At 41.9% G+C, this 20261-nt stretch overlaps 1 protein-coding gene across 2 annotated transcripts in view; it reads right to left on the reverse strand.

Moving 5' to 3' along the window:
• smpd3 (sphingomyelin phosphodiesterase 3) overlaps positions 1-20022 on the reverse strand; it is a 108999-nt gene extending 88977 nt beyond the window's left edge. For both annotated transcript variants that reach the window (XM_006805363.2, XM_087844142.1), the window contains exon 1: positions 19826-20022. The gene's annotated coding sequence lies outside the window, so the exon portion shown is untranslated. The remainder of the gene's footprint in view (positions 1-19825) is intronic.
• Positions 20023-20261: the final 239 nt, after the last annotated feature.

Genomic DNA, 20261 nt, shown 5'->3' on the forward strand with positions numbered 1-20261 from the left:
TGGTCGTCTTCCGATTCTCATCTATATATGTTCCACCAGCTCTGCAAGCTGTTCGTTCTCGTTTACGTGCCCCTCCCTCCCCTTTCCAATTCTTTACTTCTTCACTTCTATTTAGTACATGGGGATCCGCCAGGCCGGGAACCGCCGCCTTCCCCAAACCGCAGCTCAATTCATGTCCAAGCTATTCACCTATCTACTAAAATGCTGTCAAACCTAAAATCAGGACGTGGGCCCAGCGAGTAAACAGTCTATTAAACCCTCTTCGCCACTAAGAAACAAAAGAGTGCAGAGGAAGATTTAGGAAGAAAAGTAACATGAAAATTATTGGTTTGCTGAGATAAAAAGCAAGTAGGATGAATTCTGATTGAAATTCAACCATTAGAGAGAAGATAAGAAAGGAATCAGAATAATAAAAACTCTGCTAAAAAGCTTCAGCAGACATTTAAGTAGCTGCTAAGAGCAACATATAATGACTTTTTTCCATTTTACTTTGTTGCTTCTTTTTTTTAAACTTTTCTATCTGGATACAAAGGCTGCTCTTCGTTACTTCTCATTTGTGTTAATTATATTTCTCTTTTCAAGCCATCCCGTGCCTTTGTGGCCTTTTCCTGACAGTCTGTGATCTTCTGCAGTTACTTGATTCGATTCACTTTTCGACAAAAGCACATTTAGCACAGCTGCCTCAGAAAATGGGTTTGAATTCCCTCCAGGCGTATGGGGGATGTGCGGTTCTCTGCATGTCTTTGTGGGTTTTGTTCATATCCCAAAAAACATGCATGTATTAAGAAATATTCCTGCCTTTGCCACTGAGCTAGAACTTGAGGACAGGAACCATGTTGTAGCCTCCCTGCATGCTGATACTGCCTGGCTTGTGCATAACTTCTGCCACATCATATTCTGTTTTTGTGTTTGCATCCTCGTGGAGAGCAGTGCAAAGGCATCGGCTGCAACTCTGGGTCTGAATAATCTCCCTGGTGATTTTTTTTTCCTTCTCCTCAACTTTCAGGGTGAGCTTGGTGAGAACCACTAACCCGTTACAAATAAACCTGAGGTGGGTAGACGCTCTCATCCAGTCTAACTCTATAGATGCTCAGGGGGAGGACGTTGGCAAGGAAGAAGAGGCGGCGAATGCTGAAAAATGACACAAGGAAATGACCGCAGCTGGCTGTCACCATCATTAAGTGCGATGGATGTTGCTATGGAGACAGCCCAAAGTTCAGGCCCGGGCAAACACAGGTGAGCGTCTGTGTGAGAGAGAAAGAATAAGAGACTCCAAATGAGATGACCTTTTGAATTTTCATCTCGTGCTGAACATTTGAAGAAGCTTTTTTCTTAATTAACAAAAACTGAGACTCCGATACTTTTTCTTTGAAAGCCGAGTAGATACACTATGCTAATAACATGAAAAGTGGATCCCGTGGCGACACGCTTATGAAGAAGGAAACCCAAATTTTTACTTTAATGAATGAAAACATGATTTTTTATTCACTTGGGGTTTTTTGTCAAGTATTAAAATTTGTTTCAAGATCTCAAATGTGACAAATATGCAAAAAAACTAGGAAATCTGGAAGGTGATAACCTCTGTCTCTCTTCCACAGCATGTCTTTATCCTGTCTTCCTTCTCTCACCCCAACCAATCACAGCAGATGGCCCCGCCCCTCCCTGAGCCTGGTTCTGCTGGAGGTTTCTTCCTGTTAAAAGGGAGTTTTTCCTTCCCACTGTCGCCAAAGTGCTGCTCATAGGGGGTCATATGATTGTTGGGTTTTTCTCTGTATCTATGAAGCGCCTTGAGGCGACTTTTGTTGTGATTTGGCGCTATATAAATAAAATTGAATTGAATTGAATTGAATTGATGAATATTTGTTCACAGCACTAAACATAAAGTACTTTGAATACATGATAAGCATAATAGAAAGATGACATTCATTGCACTTTGTGTCCCACTGGCATTGTTTTTACCATGCACCATGCTTTTATGTTCAGTATTCTGTCAGCTTTATTTACACAGCACAAATTCATAACAATTGTAATCTCAATGTACTTTCTAAGGCACTTTAAGGGACTATATGATAGACAGAAACTTAGCAATCCAATAATCCGGCTCCCTGTGCTTGTATGGATGCTCTGGCTTCCTCCCACAGTCCAAAGGCAAGCATGTGAGGTTAAGAGGTGCTTCTAAATTAGCTGTAGGTGTGAATGTGAGTGTAAATGGTTCCCTGTCTGTGACCTGTGACCTGGATAAGTACATACTACACAAAAAAAAGCACAGTTATTTTACAAATGTTAAAAGAAGTCACTCCTCTAACACAGACACAGTAAAAAATGCAGATTTGATTTCGAGTGTGTGACTCCACACTGTACCAATGCTGCTCAGGCGCTAAAGCTGTTTAATTTTATGTGCTTACTTTATTTCCAATACAAATTTCCCTGTTGGTCCCATAAAGCGATCTTAAGTTATGAATCTTGTGGTGCTTGCTTTCAAAGGAATTGTTAACGGGGACCTATCGCTGATATTTCCTGTCACCGGTCAGTATTCTGTGTTTCACAGCTGGAACTCTGGGTGAGAGTTTCTTAGTAATTCAAAGCTTTATTGCTTTATTTATTTGTAGCGGTGATATCAGATGTCGGCTATGAGAGCACTGCACCATGGGAATACTCTGTGAGAGTTTTTAACAGAAAGCTGTGATTCATTAAATCATCAGTACATTTAAAATTCATCGTATCCTAAAGCACAGTAGTACTATTACTTGTTCTGCCTGGGTCATTGTTTAATGATTGAAAGCTTGATTTAATTATGAGTGACAGATTACTACTTGGCTTCAGGTCAGGATGGAGCTCTCACTATAAATCACTGGAGGCTTTGCAATATGATCCTCTTTATGCCGAAGGTAGAAAATGTAAAATGTCAACTAGAGAAAATAAACTCATTTAAATATCGTGTGTTTCTGTGTGAGTGTATGAAATGACCATTTTTGAGATCCTAGCACTTAACAGCATTTCGTTTTTGAACTGTGGCTCGTTCAGGCTTGTGCTTTAGAGAAGACGGATGTGTTGCTGTGGCCTAACATGTGTTTTGGTTTTGCTGACTTGAGTTCAATGGTTTGGAGAGAAGGCTGAAATTGTCAGAGTTTATGTAACATATAATCCTCTTGGTTCTGCTGGTGATTTACTGGTAGGTGCCCTGTATTTTCCCTGGTCCCGCATGATTGTTTACATATGTGTGATATTAGGTACTGTCTTAGAGCAAGGCTGGGAGATGGAGCTCAGTAGCTCTAGCAGCTTCTGCTGGTTTGCAACATAAATATTTTGAATTTTCATGGTCTTCTGCCCTAAATTTGCCCTTGACTATTTAACCAGTAAAACCAATCCAGCAGCTATATTTTTTATTTTAAATCCTAGTGAGGTTCAGTATTGGCCTGATGTTTTATAGCACCACAGTGTTGGACAAATATAGTTTAACTTGGAAGCAATTAATCAGTGGAAAAAGCTATTTAAGGGACACATTCAGTTCATTTCTAGTTCCTTACTTTTATTTTATACCCTGCTAGAGTAGCTTTGCATGATATATAGTTAAACAAAATGATATATTTCTCTTGCTGAAGCTTGTTGCAGCCCCTCAGTTCATAAACTGTTTGAAACAAGCTCCCTTCCCTCTCCCTTTAAGAAAGCTGTTTCTTCATTGGAAGCCCGTCGTAAACAAACCAACCGTTTGAAGCTCGAGCTTATGACTCATAACTCTGTATTTACACAAAGAACTTCTGGTTACATTCAGCCCTTATTATCTGCCAACACCAGACAAAATAATTGGGAATTTAATTTGATTCCACTGTTTGTTGATGACAATAACCTCTATCTTTCAGCAGACGTTATAAACCTCTCCTTTCTTACAAACCGTTTAAAAAAGTGACCGTCTGCTAATTTGCACCCAGTCCTCCTTTGGTCCTTTGTCATGCTATTCAACACTAACCTTGCTTTTGAGAAATATACAAACAATGCTGCACACTCCTGCTACAACCTTGTAAGGATATTTGAAAGGACAACATCAATGTTGAGTTTCAGCAACATTCAGACAATCGATCATGGTTTAATGTCCTCTTGGTTAAATTATTGAAAGGTCTTTTAAACAGGTATCAATCAGTCAATTAACATACTTTGGATGATTAAAAATCCAACAGAAAGGCTTTTTATGGGACTAGTATAATAACGTTATTTTAAGGCTGGAACTGCTAACAGCCAGACGGTGTGCTGGGACGGCCCCAACAACCTGCAGCTTCTTTGTCAACGTCTTCACCCCTATCTGACATAAATAATATTTAAAAGTAGCTTTAAAATACTTATTTACCCTTACAGAGCTTATTTTTCTTATAACTGGTTCCTTTAAGTTCTTAATGCCTGAGGAAAGCGTAAAGTTTAAGTTCACAGCGACCTCTCCAGCATCAACCACTTGCAGGTTGAGCACAGCAGGTCCGTCTCTGCTCCTTCCGCTACAGAATCTGCTTGCAGCAACTAAATTGATGCTGCCAGATGCACTGGATGGTCTTTAATGCTGCATTTAGAATCTACTCAGCCAAACTAACTCTTAGAATTTACCACACGGAAGGCTGAAAATAGAAGGAGAATTAGCAGGAAGTTGAAAATCAGGTTAGCATGCAGCACAGAGCCACAGCCCACCCAACCTCAGTGTCATCTTTAACCTCAGGTCCTTGCTAATTACTGTACATGGCTGCCTCTCTTCTTCTCCCCGCCCCACCCCTTCTGACATCACACTCACACACACACTCATCGAGGTCAGAATGTGGCCTGTAGTCCCTGCAGGTAATGAGAGGCTGTTGTGCGTAGCTGCCTCACATGCACTTGTTTGTTTGAGCTGGTTCCCTCTGTTATCAGCATGCGGTCGCTTTTTCATGAATCGCTAAAGCCACATGCTTTGACTCCACCCAAAGCACCTCTTTCCAACCTCACACAAGAAGTAGATTAAGGCCTTTGCACACAGCGGGGCACCTCTCGGGCAGACAGAGCGGCAGCACAGCCACAGCTGCAGCTAACATGATTGCTTGTGTTTAAGAATACATAAAGCACTATCAATGCAGCTAAACGTCCGAACGATGTGGGTGTGATTTTATCAGTTAACCGCTTGGATGACTGACAGCACACACTCACGTGGTTTCCAAATATAAACCTCAGACTAAAAGATTAACTGAACCAAACCCAAATCCGGCTCTGTGCTACCTCTCAGCAGAGGTAACCAGCGGTGGAAACATAATCTCTCCGTGTTCACCCAGTCTGTTCACAGTGACCTGCCAACAGCAGCAGGCAGGCAACCAACCCCCTCCTCAGCGCAAAACACACACTCACCAGTCACTGCACAGCTGTCCACTCTAAATGCTGCTTTAGAGAAATGCAAATATTCCAACCAAATGAGTGTAATCCAGAATAAATGCCGTCCAGCCAATCTCATTCAGATGGATTACAAAGAGGAACCATTCCCTTTCCTCAATCTTTCACCTAAAAAACTCCGCTTGACCACGCTGATGCTATTTATAACCTTTTGGGAAGTTCAGTTCAGAGTGCCAAAGCCTGGGTAAAGGCTGACTATAATTAAACATAAAAATTAATATAATGCAAGAAGCTCTTTATAACCATCTGTGTGACTTTCAAATAATAGTTCTTTTTTTTTGTTGTTTCCCCGCTGAGTCAACAGACATGCAGGCTTTTCTGCATTAGCTTTGAGTTTTTGTTGTTATGATGCTCAGCGCTTTCAGATTGTGATCTGCATTCATACAGAAAACATCCACATCACATGTTTCTGGACCTGGACCTGCAAACCACGACCTCCTCCTGACCCAAAAGTACCCTCACATGGTCTCTGGTGTCAGCGTAAAAGGTTTATGCATTTGTATTTGTAGCCCAGTTCACTAAATACTGGCTCATTGGTACAGATCTGTGTGTGGAAGAACAGGTGGTAGCTGTCAGAGGCAGCCAGCATGCATATTTAAACATTTTAAAACAGATAAAGCAAACAGTATGAGTTGGCAACCCGGTGGCAACTTCTGGTCACTATAGGGAAAAGTACGCTACTAGAATTGTTGGCTGCTGCTCAGAGAATTCAGGTGCAAATAGGATACTGCAACATTTGTCAATAAAGACAAATCAAATCCCCTTCTTTAAGTAATACGTGAATAAAATATGAAATATAAATGGTAACACTACGAGTAATAATGTTTTTACAGTCCCTAAAATGTGCGACAACCTGTGAGATGCTCAGTCACTGCTGTGGTGGATTTTACTTCTGTACAGTCAGCCCCACTGATCTGTCTTGTATTTTAATCCTGCCTCTGTTTTTTTAATCAGCAAATGTTGGGAATCTTTCATAACCAGTGAACAAGAATGACGGTTGATTTACGGCTCAAACATTTTCTGTGACAATATGATCAAACCTTTTGGATATCTTCCAAAGAGCTTTCCATTCTCAGCAATCCATCAAAGAGTCGTCATGTTTCAGTCAAAAAAATCAGAGAAGTGTGGTGTGAAATAATGCTGAAGATACACAGGAGCAACAGGAAGAAAATTAAAAGGTAACAAGGTAACAAGGAAGGAGGGACGCGATTCCAACCAGTAGTTGTAGTAACATCTCTCCTTTCCCCTCTGCTCCTCAATTACATTTCAGCTTAGGACAACAGAAGGATTTATAATACAGGCTGAGGAGAAGCGAGAGCAGTGTGTGTGTGTGTGTGTGTGCTACTATTTATGACGCACAAGATGATTTATATAATCTCCTTTGTGTGTCACAGAGCACAAGTGAGGTTAATGTGTATCCGAGCTCTGAGTGTGTGGTAACTCATCATCCCTGCAGCCCATCTTGGGTCTGTTCTTTCTCTTTCGCTCTTCTGCGACCCTTCATGTTACCCCAAATTCTCACTGACAGTATTTTCACCTTAACTCCAAATCTGCTGTGATGATGGCCTTTTAAACCTCGCATGTAATGCGAATATTCACATGACCTGTTTAGTGTGATGAGCTGTGTTGCAGCTACCGCCCACCGTCAAGCTGGACGTCTGTTGACCTCTGTCATGTTTATTTTCCCAAACAAGAGGGAAAGATAAGAGAGCCACAAACCAGCGATGACCTGAGCGCGATGATTCAGGTATGATGGTTCTGTGCCAGCAGCTTGAGTCACTGAAAGTATGATTTTTATACTGCAGCATGCGAAGCACCCACCGGTGATATGCATTCTAGAGTAATCAGAGCTTTTCAGTGGATATTTAAAAAACCTCTAGTATGTCTTTGATTTTGGGATGCTTAAAAATATTTGATTTGTCTTGGCCTGCCTGATGTACCTTAGAGTGGCTAAATCCCAGAAAACACCACAAAATGAATGTTTCTAAAAAGTCTGGTTGGTGTTAAAGCTTGGAGTCTCTTTCCAGTCATTTTAATGTCTTAACCTTCTGAGGTCTAAGTAAAGGTCATCAAAATGTAACTCATCTGCCTGTGATGACTCAGTCAGGCCTGAGGCAAACCATGAAGGAGCAAGGTTAGGGTTCCGTTTTGATTTGGCCTCATGCTAAATAGCCAAGCTTTAAAAAGCTAACGATGTTACATTTTATATGCAGTCCCATCATTTTGTCAGTAAGGGTTTTCTGAACATGTAAACCACACACGTTACATGATCACCAATGGTGTGGTGTTTCTTTAAGAGGCTAAATCCCTGCAATTGCAAGAAGTGAGGGGAGTCTCCTGATTCTCCACAATCTGCCACCATCCTGAAATCCATGCATCCATGCATTCATCCATCCATCCATCCATCCGTCCATCCATGCATCCATCCGTCCATCCATGCATCCATCCATCCATGCATCCATCCATGCATCCATGCATCCAACCATCCATCCGTCCATCCATGCATCCATCCGTCCAGCCATGCATCCATGCATCCATGCATCCATGCATCCATCCGTCCATCCATGCATCCATCCATCCATGCATCCATGCACCCATCCATCCATCCATCCATCCATCCATCCATGCATCCATCCATCCATCCATGCATCCATCCATGCATCCATCCATCCATGCATCCATGCATCCATCCATCCATGCATCCATGCATCCATCCATCCATGCATCCATCCATCCATCCATCCATGCATCCATGCATCCATCCATCCATCCATCCATCCATCCATCTTCTTCTGCTTGTCTAATACAGAGTTGTGGTTGGGCTGGACTCTGTCCAAGATGTCACTAGGTAAGAGGCAGGGTGCAACCTGGTCAGGATGCCAGTCTTGATAAGCAATCATTCATACTCACATTCACTCATAAGGTCAATTTAGAATCACCAGTTAACCTAACATGCATGTATTTGGACTGTTGGAGGATGCTAGAGTGCCTGGAGTGAACCCACGCAGGCACACCGAACCTGCAAATTCTGCACGAAAAGGCACAGCACAGATGCACTGGCACCCAGGACCTTCCTGCAGTCAGGCAACACTGCTGTTCGCCACACTGTGTCACCCCACATCTGTATAGATCACAGTGTTTTTAAAAAACAACACTGAGCAATTACAGAAGATGAAAGTAAATCTACCAGCAAAGGAGTGTGCTGAACAAGTGCCACCTGACAGACTCAATTTGTTTTTCTTGAATCTCCAAGCTCTCTAACAGTGACATTTTAATTTCTTAACCGCCCACTATCCAGATGGATATTGTAAAGCCAAAGCTTATTATCATATATTATTGCATAAACAGTAGATCCTGAAATAAAGTAACTTGCTGAGTGGGGATTTTCTACAAAGAGAATGTCGTGTCATTGTAATAGAGATGCTTTCCTGTTTCAGATTCCTGCTTCAATGGACTGGAGGGTTTGCTTCAAAGCTTGCATGCGACCATGAATTTTCTGAGACACCAAATTTAAAATATCATGAGAACAGGGCTTCAAGCCGGGTTCCTTTTAGCATTATCCTTTTCCTTCTTGGACAGTGCATAACCAAAAGCAGTAGAGTTTAGCAGACATCCCACCCGTGCTGGCATGCTGGCATACAAACCTGCCAGCATGGATGTAGGGAAGGAGATAGACAGATGGAGGATACAGAGAAGACGGGAGGATGGCAGACATACAAGAGTGAAAGGGGGGGAGAGAGAGATGTAAAGGACACACGGCCACATGAAGGCAGGACGAAAACATGAAGCCCGATCAGTCTGGGCAGAAATGAAAGAGAAGAGAGTTGAGAGGGTGGAGGAAAGATTGGTGAGTGAACGTTCATACATGGTCTGGTCTCTAATCAACTTTGCAGGGTCTAATTACTGCAGTAATCATACAGTTTACCTATACTATAAAACAGTGCCTGTTAAACACAGCCTACATCTTCTGGTTCAGGGTGGATACACTCCCTGACCCTCAAATCTATCTGAGTAAAGCCTGAAGGTTTAGGCTGAATTTTGAAGCTTTCACCTGGAAAAAAACCACAAACTGTAACAAATATTTGGTAGAACTTTGAAATACTGCAAACCTCCGCGTTGCATTCAACAGGTCAGAGTGAGTTTTGACAAACTCCAGCAAAAGTTGTATTTTTCTTCTGTATAAGGATCAAAGAGTAAATATTTGCCTCATAAAGCTTTGGAACAGTTTCAATAACACTGACTAACATCACCAAATATAGCTTTACAAAATTGGATGCAAGAAATATGAAGCACAACAAATTCCCACATCAATTTTAATTATAGTACCATGGGTCAGGGGCACATGTTTTTTGATCCATTACAATACAAAGATAAGACATAATCCAGTATCACTAATGCATTTTCCAGTGTTTCCCATCCATTTAGATTTAGATCACTGGCTGCTGCTGCAGATTCTGCTTGGAGTCACTAAAACAGCGAATCTGCAGAGCAGGAGACAGAGTCCCATCGCTAGCTGCAGTCCTGGACCATCAGGTATGGATGTGTCCAACTGTGGACGAGGCTGAGGAAGCAGCTAATTGATATGGAGGACCACTACAACAGCAACCCGGCCTGCAAGCCAGCTGGTAGGGAAAATAGGAGAGGGACATAAGCAGCTGAACTGTCACAAGAAGAGCGAGAAGATTGTCACTAGTAATAAATGTCAGAGGGTGTCGTTCTAACACATGAAGAAGAAGAAGCTACTTTCGGCAGAGTCACCAAGTATACCTTAATTTTCCTTGGTCATTAAAATGCTTTAATAAACCAGTACTTTGCAACAAATAAATAAGTTATTTTTTGATCATTTTTCTTTCCACTGAGTTTCTCACCCAAACGATGAAGTCTTAGACTTTAGCTGCACATGACCAATGAGAGAACTGCTCACTCTGGCTAGAGCCAGGGCAGCTAGCTGGCTGCTACTGGACTTTCAACATAAAAGCAAGGAGACTGTCAGCTAGCGAAACATAGATGATGTTGCTGATGCCCTCTTGTCGCTATGGTAACGCAGAAATATTTCTTTCAAAATAAGACGCACAACTACAACACGGGAAAAGACCCAGGGAAACCGATTTAACGATAAAAACCCTGAAAACCATAAATTTCACACCCGAGCCTCAAACCTCACGGTCCGGTACCAGGCCGCGGCCCGGGGGTTGGGGACCGCTGAAATAAGACATCATTGTTGGGGGAATATAATTGTGAAAAACCTTCAGAGAAGTTTAAAATGCCAAGACTTGAACTCAGTATTCTGAATTGTTCACTCAGTTGCGCGCTAACAAAGGTCGGTGCCAATCTCTTTATCTAACTTTCAGGCAGAAAACAAAAAGGTGAAAACGTTCCTCAAGCTCGACACAGTTTCGCAATCACATTTACCCAACAGACTTACTATTTATGTCCTGCTATGAATAATGAATTATTTTAACTGCATTATCTGGATGTTGTGCAGGTTCAAAAAGATTCAAGTAAAATTGAGCTGCTTTGTTGTGAAGAAAAAATACAGGCCATAGAACTAACGGAAGTAAACAGTGGGTGTAGCATAGCTTTGTTTGGAACTTGTCCCGACCACATAGACCTCATGTTATATAGATTAAACAGCTTTTTTAGCACTCCTGCATAGCATCACACTGACCAGATGTGGTCTTTAAGTAGGCCATGCTAACAAAACATTAGAGGATCAGGGTGACAATCCTGTGAAATAGCTAATCCCACAGGCTTTCAATGAGTGGCTTCCTGTCTGATCTGCTGCAGCGCACAGGCGCCACATCACCAATCCATGTGTGCGGTATATTGGCAGGCGGTGAAAAATGGTCCTCTGAGAGTCTGCAACCTGAAAACCTGGCAGGGGCTTTTTAATCGCGCTCACCATAAGGTGCAAGTCTGCTGAAAAATACGTGGTACCCAGTCACACCTGCCTTCAGACACTCACACACTCGAAACTTCTGCGTCTATATATAAACAAGAGGCTCTCGGCTTGGATGTTCAAGCTAAAAGACTGCCAGTAAAACATATCTCCATTCTCCTCTGTCCCGTTCAGGAATAAAAGCGCTCGCAGTCCTTTTGTCCGAGTCATGTGTGTCTTTGTGCATCCGTGTGCGTGTTCGATTGCTGTGCTAAAGGCGCAACAATAGATAATGCTTTTAGCGCAACCTAGAATACCATAGGTTAGCTGAACAGAGCAGTGGAAAAGCTACAACGTAAGCGGCAAAAATATGTTGATTCTAAACTTATTCCAAAAAACAAAAATTCCCCTGAATCATAATTAAGAGTGCTTTTCTTAATTATGTGCTGCAGCCCACTCAGGCACAGGGAGGGCATGCAAGCACCACACATAAAGGCCCAGTGGATCTGAACCCAGGCACTTCCTACTGTGCAGCAACACTAACCACTGCATCCAAAACGCTCTCTCTCATTTAGACAAATTATGATTCATTGCTGTGTTTAATAAACACACAAAAGCTAAATGAATAAACCTGCTATACTGCAAAAACAGCAGTCTCCAATGGAGCTGCTAATGTAAAGACGTCGATCCTCTCACCTTATTTTTGCACCTTATGATCAAATCATCAACATATATTGTATTTTAAAATACAATATACTGTGCTACCAGTGCCAGTAAGGTCTGCTGTAATAAAGAGGGAGCCACGGCAGCCACGTTTCACACCACGATTCCATCCTCGTGGTTTGAAATTAACAGCATAAGCCCACAGGTATCACACGTCCTACAAGGATCTCAGTGGCTAATTCAAAAGACAGCAGGCCTCCACTTGACTGTCAACAACAAGCCTCTAATCTCTGCTGCAGACCACTCACTGCTGCACACGGACAGATAAAGATTCCAGTTTTAAAATGAGATTTGGAAAGCGAAGGAAAGCGTGCACGCTACAGTCGAGGCTTCCTTTGTGTGTTTACTTTGGCTCTGCCACCGGTGGCTGTGGGGATACGCTGTATTCAGGCTCATATGAGAGCAGCCGGTAGAGGCAGGGGAAGCGACAGACGTATGAGAACTGTGAAGTCTCAGCCCAACACATTAAAAACAAAAAGGAAGGACGTCTCAAAATCACGTTTACATCTCAATTTGGATTATAATTGTGCAGGGCGCAGTCAGCTCATGGAGACGTAACGTGCAGCATCTTTTGACCTGGCAAGATGAAAAAATTGGACTTGCGTGGAAAAAAAAAGCAATTGCATCGCTAAAAATAAAGCAGCAAATCTGGCAGCCCAAAATGACCTGAATGAAAAACTCTAAAGCAAAAGCTAGTCGGGATAAAGCTAGTATGGGAACAGATTAATGAGCAATGGAAGGAGGCTGGAGATGTTCGACTTTTACCTCTTGTGCCACTTCAAGGTTTAATTTTAGTACATTTTTACTCTGAGCAAGAGAGAAGCACTTGGCAGCACTTTATAAAATGTTGCACATTTTAAATAAATAGAATTTCAATGTGTTCTATTTGAAATTACAATGTAACTATTTTTACATTAAAAATACTTAAAGGTAGATAAAGTAGAATAAGGAGGTAACAAGTCAGGTTATTACAGAATATACTAGGGATGCACCGATACCGATACTGGTATCGGGGCCGATACTGTAAAATGTGTGTGTACTCATACTCGTAAAAGTTAACCGATACCATGAACCGATACTAACTTATTTCATTAATCAGAGGGTGGCTTGTCATTTCTGTTGTAGTTCTTTAGATTGGCCACTAGGGGGACATCCCGCGCTAAACAGGCACAGGGTTAGGCGAGTGAGACTGGCGGCTCCAGATAAAACAGAGAAACTGGAGGCTGCTGTAGCTAGGCTAAACAAAATGTCAGCAGTGTGGAACAGCCAACTTTAACTCAGGTTTTGGAAAAGCGAAGAAAAATGTCAAGAGAAAATCCACGGGCAGTTAAAATAACAGAGGCTCTGACTCATTTTATCGCTCTGGATGACCAGCCACTGCTGGCCGTGGAAAACATAGGATTGAACCGTCTTCTCAGCAGACTCGAGCCGCGATATGAAATTGGACACTCTGCAATAATTTAAAAGTTTATTTCATTCTCAAACCTAATTTGTATTTATTTTATTCCACACAGAAGTGTTTATTTATTATTCTGAAAGCTCGAGACAGTGCCAATAGTTCAGTGATATTTTGTTAAATTACAATGTGGAGACTCTGCAATAATTTAACAGAAGTGCTTATTTTTCACTTGAAATTTTTTTTGTGGTCATTTTTTTTACGATTTTATTTTTTTATCGGCAGAGAATAAAATAAAACCTGTCTTCCAATTCATTGCATTTGTGTGTGTGTGTGGTAGAAGTATCGGTTTTTGTACTCTGTATCGGCAAGTACTCAGATCCAAGTATCGGTATCGTATCGGTTTGAAAAAATTGGTATCGTTGCATCCCTAGAATATACACTGTGTACTTGTGTAGTGTTTAAATTCTGAAAGGTTGCTGCTTCAAAACTTTTTGCACGGCTCATGTGAAGCTTTCGAACGTGTAACAAGCTGCTGGTTCAGAGATACACTCACAAGGCATCTCTTCTTGATTCCCCCATAAAGATGACATTTGATACCCTTAATGACGAGTTTACATATCAATAAAGACGCAGTTTGGCGAGCACTAGAGCCGTTTCTGGATAGGCAGAGACCCCCTCTCTAACTTCTGATGCAAAGCCAGTGATTTTGCTCTATAAGCAAACCTGAAACCATCCAGTTTAGAAAAGAGCTTCATGGGTTACTTCACGGAGTAAAGAGTGAACAGAGCCTGACAACCAGCTGCAGCAGATGATCAGCTCAAGTCTTAGCTTCTCTAATGACAAACATCCATCTTAATCATGTTTTTCACCGAGATGACCTCTGACCTCCTTGAGGCAATTTAGAGCAGGTGGATTGTTCCATTCACTGTGAGAACCAAATATTATGCCACCATCTATTAACGAGTATTTATGATCTCTCTGTACCTGCCTGCAGGGAGAGAAACCGGATCTTGCACTATCAGGTATCTCTGAACTCCCATGAGAGACCCCCACACCTCCCTCTGCTATTGACCAGCCGGGTCCGCTCAATCACCTGCCTTGCCTGTCAGGAACAGATAGCCCAGACTGATGGACACCCAGGGCCGTGACTAGTTGAACTACTTCCCTTCACATTTTCTGCCAGTAACAGAAAGGCCACAGGAAGAGGGGGGAGTCCTAGTTAGCTTTTTCGGGGGATTTTTTTGAACACGCAGCAAATCGGGCCATCAAACTGAGCGCAGATCACGCTGAGATGCTAATCATCAAAGCTCTCAGCATCCACTGAATTTAATAAAGACATCAGGACATTTGTTTGAAAGATTACACATCTAAAACCACAATTAGAAAAGAATAACATTAACAGGCACTCACCAAAGAGGGTTATGACTCACAGTTTTCATTTCTAAATCTCAAACAGAAGGTGATGATTTAAGCAATCAAACTGGCAAACGCGGAGATGTTGTGCAAGCCAGACTGAAGATGTTAGTCTCGAGATTGTGTTTAAAGATGCAGGCATATTGTGAAGACTTCTGCTGCGCTGGCAACCACGGGCCCCATTAAATGTGTGACAGAACTGAAAGCAGACATGGTGTTTTGACTAAAGGCACAGGATTACCCTAATTCTGAGATAACTGGGGAACTACAAAAAGAGGCGGGCTACGAGAACAGATCTAAGTGCAAAGAGATTCAAAGAGAGGGCTTAAACTGCTTTCTGTGTACCTATATTTACATCCACATGAATGCAGAAGCATACGTTATACAGCACTCTCATATTGTCAGAAAATACAAAGAACTGCTCTCTCATGTTTTGAGCGTTACTCTCAAACCATGTCCATTAGTTGCCATTTTTGGTGTTTCTGAGGACGCCACCCTGAACCTTAGTCGTAAGCAACTGGATATTATCGCTTTCACTTCACTGCTGGCACGGCGTCGAATTTTGCTGTCCTGGAAAGCTCCTCACCCTCCAGCCCGATCACGTTGGCTGGAAGATGTTATGTTCTTCTTAAAAATGGAGAAAATAAAATTTAGACTCAGAGGAAATGTTAATAAGTTCTCACAGATGTGGCAGCCTTTTATCATTTACTTTAACTCATTAAAAAACTTACAACAGATTAAACTTTTGTACCACGGGATTCCCTTTTGTTATGGTTTTGGGAGGGAGTTGATTTTTTTTTTAAATTATTATTATTTTTGTTTGTTTGTTTGTTTTTTGTTTTCTGTGTGTGGGTTCTTGTTTTGTTTTTTGCTTTTTTGTTTTTTTTCTTTCTTTTTTCTGTTTTATTGTTATCATCCGAATCTTAATGGCCTAATTTGTTTTGATATATGTCTTTATATCAGTTAGTGCTTGCTGTATTGGGCCTGATATGTCAAATTACATGTGCAAAACTTTATAAATAAAGATAAAAAAAAAAAAAGTCACAGATAGCCCTTAGCTATGCTCGTGTGTTTGTCCTTAAAGCTGAATATTGTCAGGCTTAAGAAACACTGAATTGAACTCTGTTAAGGCAAAAAGTGCCTCCCCCCCTCAGGAGACGTTAAAATGAATTGTCCCCATTGTGTTTGTATTTGGAGATAAAACACGTTTTGCTTTTCAATAAAAAGTCCCTGAAACTAAAAAAAAAAAAAAAAAAAAGAAAATACAAAGAACATTTTCCAGACTTACCTGGCTATGTAGGTCATTTCCCCCCTAACCCTAATAACTGCTTGCGCTCCGCTTGGCAGCAAGAACTGTAATCAAGTGTTTGCGATAATTGGAAATGAATCTTTCATGTGCTGTGGAGGATTTTTGTGCTAGTCTTCTTTGCATGAAAAGCCACATTGGAGAGTTTTCTACCATGGATGGTGCCTTTAAGGTCATGCCAAAGCATCTCAATCTGATTTGAGTCCAGACTTTGATTTGGCCACTCCAAATGTAAAACACATACTTAAAGAAATGACAAAAAAAGCAGGAAGGCGGAAAAAATGCTTTTTCACAGCACTGCATGTAGAACCTCAAACATGTGCAGGTCTACAGGGAGAAGAGCAAAAACAACAATCTGTACAGTTAGAAGAAACTGTACAGACTAAACACATAATGCGCAATATAAAGCATCACTGCTGGAGTCAGTGTAGAAATGTGTATGTGTGTGAGCATCTAGCTATAGTACAACATCATGCTGTGTCAGTGTTTGAATGTGACTTAACACATAATGCACAATATAAAGCATCACTGCTGGAGTCAATGTTTGAATGTGACTTCCGGCAAAGTACTTTGAGTGAGACTAAAAAAACGAATAAAATTAAAATCCTTTTAAAGTCTGGACGCAAAGAGAAAAGGCATCTGTTTCAGTTAACAGACCTATAAGTCACCACGCCATCATCACAAAACAGGAGCATCTAACCACATCCATCCTTAACGTAGACCTCGACGGGTCTCCACTTAAAATCAGCAGTTTACCTGAACATGCCACAGCCAGCCAGGACATTCATACCTGGGATCTGCTCCCTGTCAGCACAGCTAGCTGTTAAGAAGCTTTACTTGTTGCATTGATATAAAGTTAACAAATGCAGCATTTAGGCGCCCTGTTTTACGACTATATATTCCTATTTTAAGCCTTTAAGAACAATGAAGTGGCTTTAAAATTGCCCAACAAATGTTAGAAAAGAACAAGAAATAAAATTGTTCCCAAGAATCTATACTTCTTGTAGGTATTCCTAAAGGAAAGACAAGGCTGTAGATGTCTGAGAGGGATCGTTAAAGATCATTGATGCTTTTCTTTCCCAGGAAATTGATTGCTTCTTTTTTTCTGAAGCATGTTAGGTCTGCAGCATAAGTTACCATGGTGATGTGCCCTGGTAAGAAGTGAACAACGTTTGTAAGCATGAAAACCCAGGGTTAAACCTGCCTCATAGCCCAGGCACTACAGTAGAGTGACAGAAAAACAGACGGATGAATAAACAGCTACTGTAACCAAATGATTTTCTCACACAGCATCTGTTTCTTTACATTTCATTTTTTTCCAGCAGCTGCAAAGCACAAGTCCTGATTCCCAGCAGTCATAAAGATTTGGGACACAGCACGTCCTCACATCTGTGATGCAAGCAGTGTTTAAAATACATTTTAATGGGCTATATGTCTGTAAACATGAGGTCTTGGTGATTCCTGTGACACCACATGTGTTTATTGAAAGGGAGTGATGCAGTGTGGCAAGTCCTTAAAGGGATCTTTCCAAATTTGGATAAAAAGATGATGTCACAGTGGCGTGATCGGGGTCGTTATCTTGATTTAGGAAGTAAAAATAAGCATCCCTCAGCTTCTTTTTGAAAATGATCTTAAAGCTTTAATGAGGAGATACAGAAAATGGGCAAACTAGATGGAAAATGTGTCCTAATGGGGAAAAAAAGGTTTCAGACTTTGATGTCTTCTACAGGGCCGCTGTCACATTGGATGGTGTTTATGCTGCAAGGAGAGCAAAATCAAAAAGACAGTAGAGCTGACTGCCGGTTGCTTTACTTTGGATGTGCATATGTGTGGAGGCTCCACTCCCTTTCACCACATCAGCAATGCCAATAAAAAACTGCGAGGAGGGGAGAAGAGCGGAAAGACCAAGCTATAGGAAAAAGATGCGAGAGTCGAGGATGAAAGGAAATATGATGAGATAAGGCGAGACTAAAATAAATGTCGAGCGGGAGAAAAAGAGAAGAGGTGGGAAGAAAAGTTGCAGGACAGCAAAGGAAGAGAGGAAATGGAGAGAAAAAGAAACAATGTGGGGTAAGCTAAGAAAAGAAGAGAAGGAAGGAAAGGCAGGGAGGAAAGTAAAATAACAGGAGAGAACAAAAAGGGGGAGATTAGAGCCAAATGGGGGTATAAGAGGGCATGATATTGATTTAAAAAAGAGAAGGAAACAGAAGATAAAAGTGGGCGATAAAGCAATACTGCAGAGGAAGTGAAAGATTAAGAAAAAAGAAGGAAGGTGGGAAAGAGAAGAGGAAAGGAAACAACGTGAGATAAATGAAAGAAACACATGTGAGACAAAAAAAGGAGATGAGAAAGTGAAGGAAGGAAAGGAGAGAACAAAAAGGGGCAAAGGGTGTAGGCAAGGACAAGTAAGGCAAAAGAAGTAAAGGAAGGAGGAAACAAAAGACACTAAGAGATGATAAAACAGTGAGAGATGAAAGGAAGAAATGAATAGGAAAGGATGTAGTGGGAAGAAAAAAGAAAGACCAGATTACAAGAAAGAGGGAGAAGGGGAGGCGCAAAAAGGGGAGGACAGAGAACGTGCAAGAAAAAGAAAAGATGGATGAGGAGGGAGGAAAGGAGGGGTAAAAAAGAAATAAAAAGAAGATGAGAGAGACCTGATGAAGAAGAGGAAATTAAATGTCTGACAACTTAAGACATCACAGATGGAAAAGACAAGACGAAGAAATATTAAAAGAGGGAGTGTTGGAGAAAAGAAGAGGAAAGGAGGACGAAACAAAAGACTGAAGATAAAACAAGCTATCAGACTGATGAGGGCATACAGAGGAAAAAAGAAAGAAGGAGAAGGAAGAAGCAGGGGCAGGAAACTGAGGGAAGGAGGTGAAAAAGAAGAACCCATAAAAGGAAATGAGGAGAGGAGAGGAGACCGGTCAGGCCACACCTAAACATATACTCTGGAATGAAAAGACACACACACACACACACACACACACACACACACACACACACACACACACACACACACACACACACACACACACACACACCTCACTAACAGAGAGTCTGGTGCACTTTCTGCCACACTGTGATGCTGTATCAGCTATCAGAAGACACAGCAGCAGGCCTGCCCACTAAAATACCAGTCCTCCCAGTAAGATGCCTGCTGGTGTAAACCTCTCAAACCACAAAGCCACTGCATCAGGCGGCAGCTTTATGAAAAAGCACAGTCAGCCAGTGAAGTGAACACCACGTTTAAGTCCAGCTGAAAACATCAGAGTTACCGCTCCGGTCGTGTAGCTCACTGAAACAGCGAGTACGAGGGGGAGACTTTCCATTCACTTGCACCGCATCTCATCCCAGACATCCGGGCAAGGAAAACAATGTGCATGTGTGAGAGAGCCACACACACACACACACACACACACACACACACACACGGAGAGAGAGAGAGAGAGAGAGAGAGCATGTCTGACCATTGGTTCATGCAAATGTGAGTCAAATGTTTTACCCCGGGCAGGCACACAGACTAAGATTTAGGCGCGGCTGGAACACACACACACACACACACACACACACACACACACACACACACACACACACACATGTGCTGCTGTTACAAAAGGATCACTCGCGATTTACCAACATCTCTACCCCGGTATAAAAGTATTAGTCCCTGTTACTACTGCTGCTGCTGAGGAAAGAGCCGACTTACTTGTTGGAAATCGCTCCCACATGGGCTTCACCTCCTTCTCTGTCCTCCTGCACTGAGCGCTAATGAACGCTCTTCAAGGCGGTGAAATCCAGCGTCCCCGGACCAGCTGCTGGCCGCGGAACAACCGACCCAGAGCCGAGCGAGCGAACGAGCGAGCGGGCGTCTGGCTGCCTGACTGAGCGGCCGGGAGAGTTGTCTTTTCAGCACCACACCACTTTGAACAGCTCCCGCTGACGTCACTGCCTGGTTACGACGCCACGCCCACTTCCCTAGCGACTGAAAGAGAGAGAGAGAGAGCGAGAGAGAGTGGCTATAGGTGTTTGATTTATTGATCAATTAACATCTATTAAAGTACAGTGAAGTCGGCTTTTGGGTTACTCCAGAAAATGTATTTTTAAAATAGAGACTTTACATTATATCCTCATTTATTATGTTT

The sequence above is a fragment of the Neolamprologus brichardi genome, chromosome 7 (assembly GCF_056152115.1).
Source record: "Neolamprologus brichardi isolate AB-2024 chromosome 7, ASM5615211v1, whole genome shotgun sequence".
Lineage (NCBI taxonomy): Eukaryota > Metazoa > Chordata > Actinopteri > Cichliformes > Cichlidae > Neolamprologus > Neolamprologus brichardi.